General features: G+C 39.5%; 2 pseudogenes; both read left to right on the top strand.

Annotated features, from left to right (window-relative positions):
* The first annotated feature begins 5,501 nt into the window (after positions 1-5,501).
* Positions 5,502-6,572, top strand: LOC122134955 (annotated as a pseudogene).
* A 329-nt stretch (positions 6,573-6,901) lies between these two features.
* LOC122134954 lies at positions 6,902-8,818 on the top strand (annotated as a pseudogene).
* Positions 8,819-9,512: the final 694 nt, after the last annotated feature.

Below are 9,512 nucleotides of genomic sequence, written 5' to 3'. Positions count from 1 at the left end.
TTTGTGTGTGTGTGTGTGTGTGTGTGTGTTGCCTTACACAATGTGATATCCTGTCAATAATTTGTGGGCTTTTTTGATTACTGTCAGTTTCTGGCAATCATCGTAGTGTTGCCAGATGTTGCTAAGAAAACAAATAAAAACCGAAAATAAATAATAAATAAACCGAAAAGAGTTCAAAAATTTTGTAAATAAAAATAATATAAAGATATTGCTAACCCTAAACTGAAAACTTCCCGCTCTATTAACTTTCTAAAGTAGATAAGACAAGCACGTTTTATTATGGATGTGCATGCTTTTATTTGAGCATTGTGGACTGGTTCAACTGCAACACCTGCTGACTGTAATGATAGAGCTTGGAATAGCCAGGACAATTTTTAATATAACTAATGCTCAAGAACTCAGTGTCTAAAATTCTTAGAGGGACAATGGATAAACCAATGAATAAACGTTCACATCAGAAAGAGAAGAGCTATGTGCATGTGAAGAAAGAGGAGAAGATTAATGGACATCAGATCAGTGTAACAGAGCTTCCAGCTCTCACTCAGCTCTCAGAGGAAGTAGTAGTGATGTGTAAGGTCCACGCACACAGTCCAAGGAAGGTATCCGGTGCTGGCTGAAGGAGTTATTCAATAGTTATTCGCATAGACTTATTCAATTTAGGTTAAAAACTCAAATCTGACTCCATTTAATGATCTGAATCCATTTTAGTATGACCTCGAATTTAGGTTGAAAGGCAAATTGGTTGTTTGTCTGTCTCCAATTATTATTATTCTCACATTTGCATATTCTATTTATTCTTTAATATTATTGTACTAGTTCATTCGGGTGTCCATGTCGCTAACAAGGATACAACATAATCTACTAGAGTCAATAATTACAGAGTAAAACAGAATAAAATCAAATGTAACAATTTATTATCAGTCAGGTAAATATGTATTCTGCCAATTACATACCCAATTCAAAGATATCAAATCAATACAAGACATCAAATTCTCAAAGATTAATCTAAGAGTGAAAGATTCATACCTGACTTCTAGTGAAATACATAGTATGAAGTGAAGAGACACACACCACACTACGGGCTTTCTGGCTACAGAATCGCCCTGATCCTTTTGCTGCAATCCTTTAAATACCTCAGACCAAGACAAACATCCCCCGAGATGAAGATAGAGAAAACAAACAATTTGAATTTGATTAAGTCAGGTCCCAGACCAGGGGAGTTTACACCTCAAAGGGAACAGAAGTTAATTTACATGGAAGACCCTGGAAAAGGGCACTCCCATTACAGTAATCCAAAATATGTCTTGACTCTTAGGATCTGTATTATCTTTTAGTCTACTTATGTAAGGTTGAGACCATTGTACCAGGCACACTGAGACATTTCAAATGATACCAAACATATATAGTCACTTGTTGTATACACTTAACATTGCATAGATTTAGAGTGAGTTTCAGGTGAGGGAGAAAGGATGGGGATCATAGTGTGAGGAGGGAGTGTGATAGTGAGGTGTGGAACTGCTAGGCATGGGGCGTCTCCGATGGCACGGTTACTTATGCAGGAGGGTGTTCAAGAGAGTGTTCAAATGTTAATTATCAGGAAAGTCCTTTGTTCTCTTAGAGAGAAGTCGTCCCTCAGTCCAGACAATCCGACTCCAGCCTTACAGATGCATCAGACTCATTGCTGTGTGTCTCTCTGTCTGTGATCCTGGAGTTCCATCTTTTCATCCTCGTTACTCCTGTCACTCCACTTAATAATGAAGACAGAGCAGAAATGGAAAAGATTAAAAAGATATTTTACTCACAAGAGCATTTCATGGTGCTCTTCATTACTAAACTCACTGTTGAGAAAAGTGTGTAAGATTTTGTAGCGTCCACAGAATCTCAGAGTGTTGTGAGACTCTATGGGAGCTGGTACAGAGTGATGGGTTTAAAGAACCAGAGAAACTCTCAACAGATCTCAGACCTGTTTTAATTATATAGAGAGCATGAAGACTGAACCCTATTCTCTTCAGATGATTATGAGAGCTCCAGAAAGGAGAGTCAGACATGAACTAGAGGAGAAACTGAGAGTGAAAGACAATGAAATCAGAGAGTTACAGAAGAAGATCAATACACTGGGTGGGTGGATTAATTTTCTGGATCTGGCTGAAATTGATATGCGACTAAAAGACTACCTCGATGGCGCTGCAGACGGCTGCTTCAGTGCTTGGCTCTCCAGTGTTTGTACTGTTTTTGTTCGTTTTTCAAAAACGATCAGTTTCACCAGGGAAGAACTGCTGAACATTCGGCAGAACACACCACAAAATCTTTTACCGGATTTCAATTATTTCGGGACGTTTTACTGAACGTTGTTGTCGGGTGGAGCGGCGGCGCTGATCAAACGCGTTTCAAAAAGCGCAAACGGGGAAAAGCGAGCTGGTGCGCTCGTTAGACTCAGGAAGCGCGGATTTCGATCGCCGTTGCCTAGCATCCATCAACGGGGAAATCGCGCGGCAGCGGGACATGCTTGATATCATATCAATGAACGGTGGGGCACAGATGTAACTGTGTTAAAGAAGATGTGCTGCTCAGATCTAGAAGTGCTTTTTGTCAACTGCAAGCCGCCGTTCTATTCGCCGCGGGAGTTTCACTCGTTCATTCTGGTGAGTGTTTACATCCCTCCGCAAGCCCACGTAAGTCTGGCTTTACAGAAACTCGCTGACCAGATCACAGAGACAGAACAACAACACCCGGACTCCATTTTAATCATTCTTGGGGACTTTCTTAAAGCCAATCTCTCCCGTGAACTGCCAAAATACAGACAGCATGTTACATGTCCCACAAGAGACAGTAACCTACTAGATCACTGTTACACCACAATAAAGGATGCATATCACTCTGTTCCATGAGCAGCTTTGGGACTGTCTGATCACTGTCTGGTTCATCTTATACCGACCTACAGGCAGAAACTTAAATCTGCTACTGTGTAGCAAAGACTGTAAAGAGATGGACCAACGAAACAGAGCAGGATTTGCAAGCTTGTTTTGACCTCACTGATTGGAGTGTTTTTGAAGCTACTACCACCGATCTGGACAAACTCACAGAGACTGTAACATCCTATATTAGTTTCTGTGAGGATATATGCATTCCTACCAGGACTTATTTAACATTCAATAATGATAAGCCATGGTTTACCGCAAAACTCAAGACATCTTCGTCAAGGCCAAAGAGGATGCCTACCGAAATGGGGACAGAGTCTTGTATAATCAGGCCAGGAACACACTAAACAAAGAGATTAGAGCAGCTAAAAGGACCTACTCTAAAAAGTTGGTAGACCAGTTTACTTCCAAAGACTCAACTTCAGTATGGAGATGACTGAGAGCCATCACAAACTACAAGACACCATCCTCCTGCACTGAGGCTAATCAACGACTTGCTAACGACCTGAATCCTCTTCAGTTTGCTTACCGAGCAAACAAGTCTGTGGATGATGCAGTAAACATTGGACTGCATTATGTTCTGCAACACCTAGACAGACCGGGGACTTATGTGAGGATCCTGTTTGTGGACTTCAGCTCGGCCTTTAACACGATCATCCCAAACCTCCTCCTGCCCAAACTAACTCAGCTCTCCGTGCCCACCTCTGTCTGTCAGTGGATCAACAGCTTCCTGACAGACAGGCAGCAGCTAGTGAGGCTGGGAAAATACACATCCAGCACCCGTATAATCAGCACCGGAGCTCCCCAGGGCTGCGTTCTCTCCCCACTGCTCTTCTGACTGTACACCAACGACTGCACGTCTAAGGACCCCTCTGTCAAGCTCCTGAAGTTTTCAGACGACACCACACTCATCGGCCTCATTCAGGACGGTGACGAGTCTGCTTACAGACAGGAGGTTAAAGAGCTGGCTGTCTGGTGTACTCTCAACAACCTGGAGCTTAACATGCTCAAAACAGTTGAGATGATCGTTGACTTCAGGAGAAACCCCCCTGCTCTCCCCCCACTCACCATCATGAACAGCACTGTGGCTGCAGTGGAATCATTCAGGTTCCTGGGAACCACCATCTCTCAGGACCTGAAGTGTTTACGATTCTGCCTGTTTCCTCGTTCACGTCTCTTGGATTGCCCCATTGGATTTACTGCATGATTGGACTGATGTTTTGTGTTTGACCTGTTTGCCTGCCTAGTCGTCTCTGCCTATTGGATTACCCTGTGCATGTTGAAAGATCGGACTGCCATTACGGTACTGACACTTTTGCCTGGTTTCACGACTCTGATTGTAAGATCTTCCCTTAATAAAATCCTGCAAAATGGATTCTCATACTGCCTCAGCCTCGTTGTTACACTTGCCTACTTATTTGTATTTTTTGGTATTTTTGGTATTTTTTATTCTTTATTATGTGTTTTTTTTTGTCGTTCTGTCGCTGTCATTCTGTTGCACTGTCTGTCACGAAAACAAATTCCTCATATGTGTGAAACATACCTGGCAATCAAGCTCATTCTCATTCTGATTCTGATTTGCAGTTACTTCAGTTAATTAATTAATCGGCACATCATGTGGTTAATTAGATTAAAAAAATTTAATCTCATGACAGCCTTAATTATAAGAATATTAACAGCTGCTATTAAGATTGTGATAAATAATGCACTGGGGTCACAATTTGTCTGGAAGTAAATAAAGTAATCTTCAGACTGAATCCACAGAGAATTTGGCCTAAATGAAATGATTACTTAAAATAATAATAGTATTTAGTTGTATCCAGTAGTTTTATTTGTTTTATAATCATAGGTTATATATTACATCTTTCTCATCCACATAAGTATGGATTCAGCAAAGACGTGAACGGTTTTTAGTGGGAAACTAGTAAAAATACAGTGCAGTCATGATCACAGTTAAAAAACATGATGTGATTGCAGCATTAATCTTACTTAAGTTCAAAACAAATTGTTAAACTAGATTATTTCTTTGACACAGATCCAGAGGGTGTGAAGCTGAATCTGCTTGTGTGTGGGAGTAACAGAGAATTGAAATCCCTCATATCAAACCTGATCCTGAAGCAGAGCGAGAGAAGATCAGAGCTGAGCTCAGAGTGTGTGAGGAGAGACGTGGAGCTTGATGGACGTCTGATCTGTCTGGAGGAGCTTCCAGCTCTGTTCAACACTCAGCTCTCAGAGGAAGTGATGCGTCAGACTCACCGCTGTGTGTCTCTCTGTCATCCTGGAGTTCATGTGTTCATCCTCATCATTCCTGATGCTCCACTTAATAATGAAGACAGAGCAGTAATAGAGGAGATCAAGAGGATCTTCAGCTCAAGAGTCAACAAACACATCATGATCCTCATAAAGCAGAATTTCAGAGCATCAGACAGAAGAACTCAATGAAGAAAACACAGTCTGTCATTGAGAGATCTGGAGGACGACATCATTTCATCGACCTGAACCACACAAGTGTCTGTGCTGATGGAGAAACTGGAGCAGATGGTTGAGGAAAATAGTGGTGTTTGTTTATCCACAGAGACATTGATGGAGGCACTGATGGAGAAACTGCAGAAAATTAGAAGAAATGAAGAAGAGCAGAGTCCATTCATTAGAGACGTGCTTTCAGTCACAAGGTAATAATCAGAAAACATGCATTGATTAATCACTTTCATGATTGCTGAAGTCTACACAGTCTTGTAAAACAATAACATTATATTCTGAGTTCCAAAGAAATAATGTTCAGCACATGATGCTTCAGAATAAAATATACAAAATATTTCTCTGATTATCTGGATAATTTACAATATTCACTTAAATATATATACTTTTTATTTGATCTATCTTTAGATTCAAGAGAAAGAGAAGAGATGATCTGAGGATTGTGCTGCTTGGAAAAACTGAAGCTGGGAAGAGTTCAACTGGAAACACCATCTTAGGAAGAAACACATTTATATCAGACATTTCTGGAGACTCTGTAACTAAAGAGTGTCAGAGAGAGACAGCTGAAATCAACAACAGACACATCACTGTAATCGACACTCCAGGACTGTTTGATACTGAACTCAGTAATGAAGAAACCCAGAGAGAAATCAGCAACTGCATCTCCATGATTCTGCCTGGACCACATGTGTTTTTCTTTACTGATTCCACTGGGACGATTTACTCAAGAGGAAGAGAAATCAGTGAAGATCATCCGAGAGACGTTTGGTGAAAACTCATTAACGTACACCATAGTGCTGTTTACCAATGGAGACAGACTGAAGAACAAAACCATAGAACAGTGTTTGGGAAAACCTGGATCTGCTTTAAATGAACTGATTGAAGCATGTGGAAACAGATTCCATGTGTTCAATAATAAAGAGACTAGAGACCGAACACAGGTGACTGATCTACTGCAGAAGATAGACAACATGGTGAAAGAGAACGGAGAGAGTTACTACTCATGTAAGATGTTCAGAGAGATGGAGAGAGAAATACAAGAACAACACAAGAACATACTGATGGAGAAAGTGGAGCAGGTGAACAGAGAGAAAGACACAAGAACTGATTAAGAAACATGGAGAAGAGAAAAAAGAGGATGAAGATGAAGATGGAGGAAAGAACAAACAGAATCAGAGAAAGAGAGAAAAAAGAAGAGAAGAAGGATTTAGAGAGAGAGAAGAACGATATAGAACAGAGATAAATGAAAGAGAAGAACAAGAGATGAAGATACGAGAGGAGCTGAAGAGAGAACGAGAGGAGATGAAGAGAGAACGAGAGGAATGGGTGAAACAGACACAACAGGAAAGACAAAGAAGAGAAAAAGAGGAGGAGAAATGGAGAAAGAGATAGAAAAGGAAACATGGGATGAATATTATGAGAAGCTAAAACGATAGAAAGAAAGAAGACTGAGAGAGAGAGAAGAACTTCAGTTCAAACATGAAGAAGAGAGAGAGAGAATGAAGATGAAGATGGAGGAAGAAAGACATAAGCATAACAAAGAGAGAAAGAGAATAGAAGAAGAATTTAGAGAAGAACAATATAAAAGAGACATTAAAGACATCGAGGAAAAAGAGAGAAAGATACGAGAGGAGCTGAAGAGAGAACGAGAGGAATGGGAGAAGGAGAACCAACCAACAATAAGAGAAGAAGAAACACTCAACTTTCATCATCCTCATATGTTCACAGAGAGTAAGTCAAAACAATAACCAGCTAATATTTAAATTAATTACACATTAAAAAGGGTTATAAATTAATTTATTAATTAAAAACATCCAATTTTGATGTAAACAAAGCTTCTACTGAACTCTATACTTTGCTTTTCAACAGTTTATCTGGTTGAAAATCTTGTTGAGGAAATATTTCTCTGGTTTATGATCATCAGTCACTCAAGCAGTATCTAGATCAGCTTATTCTACAGAGGAGCCACCAGCTCCATTTGTAAACAGTTAATTGTTTGTGATCGGGGGTTTGTGAGCTGCCATGCAGTCAAAACCTGTCGGATTTACAACACACAATTTCATCCATTTCTCCCAAAAGACATACAGTAAATGGCTGCTGAACCGGTGACGAGAGTAAGCTTTATAGTTACCTGCACACTGCATTTGACAGAAAAAAAACCACGTCTTCACGTTAAGTTTGAAAGATGTATTATTTCTGCTTCCATAGACATCAGTGTGTGTTATTTTCCTAGTGTGTATTTAAACATCTGAAACTTAAAATAAACATTGTGTTTAAAAACACACTGAACATTAATTAATTGTTAATCTGAAAACTCTATTATTGTCATTTTCAGATGAAGAAAATTCAGCATCAGATCCAGGATGTTTGAGAATCTTGCTGTTTGGAAGGACAGGAAGTGGAAAGTCTGCCACAGGAAACACTATCCTCAGAAAAAAAAGAGTTTCATAGTGAGGCCAGTTCACATTTAGTGACCACTACTTGCACAAAGGTAACTGGTGAAGTTGATGGTCGATCAGTAGCTGTTATTGATACTCCAGGACTCTTTGACCCCTCACTGACAGAAGAACAAGTGCAGAGAGAAATAATGAAGTGTGTTTCACTGTCAGCACCTGGACCACACGTGTTTATTATTGTGTTTAGTGTGGGAAGAATCACTCCAGAGGAGAAGAAAAACACTTTAGACATGATCAAGATGATATTTGGCCCAAAAAGCAGCAGATTTCTGCATTGTTCTCTTCACTGGAGGAGATGAACTGAAAAATCAATCAATAGAACAATATGTAGAGAAAAATACTGAACTCAAGAATCTGATCAGAGATTGTGGAAACAGATTCCTGGCTTTCAACAACACAGAAACACAAGATCAGACACAAGTTACTCATCTGTTCAATATGATAGAAAAGCTGAAGAGATCTAATCAGGGCCGATATTTCACTAATGAGATGTTTGAGGAGGCAGCAATCTCCATTAAAGAGAGAATGAAAATGATAGAAGAGAATGAAAGAAAAAAATCAGGCTCAATTTGAAGAATTAAAAGCCAAATATGACATTAAAATCAAAAAGCATGAGAACGAGACTGGGAGGAGAAGAAACAAAGGGCAGACGAGAAAAGAGAGAAACTGAAGAAGAAGTTCAGAGAACAAGAGGAAACACTCAGGAGAGAGTTTGAGGAGAAAGAACAATCAGATCAGAAGAAACAAGAGACAGAGGATCAGAAACGATCAGAAGAAGAGAAACAGCAAAGAGATGAATATAAACAAAGAAAAGAGAAGATGAAGAGAGAGACTGAAGAACAGATAATACAGTATGAAGAAGAGATAAAAGAAAGAGAAGAAGAAGAGAGAAAGAGAGAGGAAGAATATAAACAAGATCAAGAAAAGATGAAAAATGATCATGAACACATCATGACAGAGTTAAGAGGCTGAAAATAAGAGGAAATAAAAAAGAGAGATTCAGAGGAACAAATAAGGAAGAAACTAGAAGAGAAAGAGAGAGAAGAATGGAAGAGAAAAATAAAAGAGGCTGAAAATCAACAAAGAAACTCAAGAGGAAATTAAACAACAGCAGAGAGAATGGGAGGATGAGAAGAAGCGACAAATGAGAGAACGAGAGGAAGAGGAAAGAGAGAGAAAAGAGAGAGAGGAGAAGAAAAAACAGCTGAGAGAAAAACAAGAAGAACTGGAGGACAAGAGAGAGAAATTTGAAAGAGAGAGAGAAGAAGAAGAACAGATGATAGAGGAGGAGAGAGAAACAGAAAACAGAGAGCGAACAGAAGCGAGAAGAGAGAGAATATGAAGAAAAGATAAATGAAATGAAAAGATATGAGCAGCTGGAGGCGAGAGAGAAAAGAGGAGTGGAAGAGAAAGAAAACAAGAGGATGAAGAGAGACGAGTGGAGAAGAGAAAGAGATGGGAGGAAAAAAATGGGAAGATCTGAAAAAGAGAGCAAGAGGAGGAGATCAGGAGACAAGAAAGAGAGGAGAGAGAAAGAATAGAAAGAGAGTGTGATGAAATGAAGCAGAAATATGAAAATGAAATAGAGAAGATAAAGAAGAAACATCAAGATGAAACCAGAAAACAAAAAAAAGAACTGAATGATTTCAGAAAGAAAGTA

The sequence above is a fragment of the Cyprinus carpio genome, chromosome A22 (genome assembly GCF_018340385.1).
Source record: "Cyprinus carpio isolate SPL01 chromosome A22, ASM1834038v1, whole genome shotgun sequence".
Taxonomy (NCBI): domain Eukaryota; kingdom Metazoa; phylum Chordata; class Actinopteri; order Cypriniformes; family Cyprinidae; genus Cyprinus; species Cyprinus carpio.
Note: the sequence above shows the minus strand (reverse complement) of the source record. Positions and strands in the feature narration are given on the sequence as shown.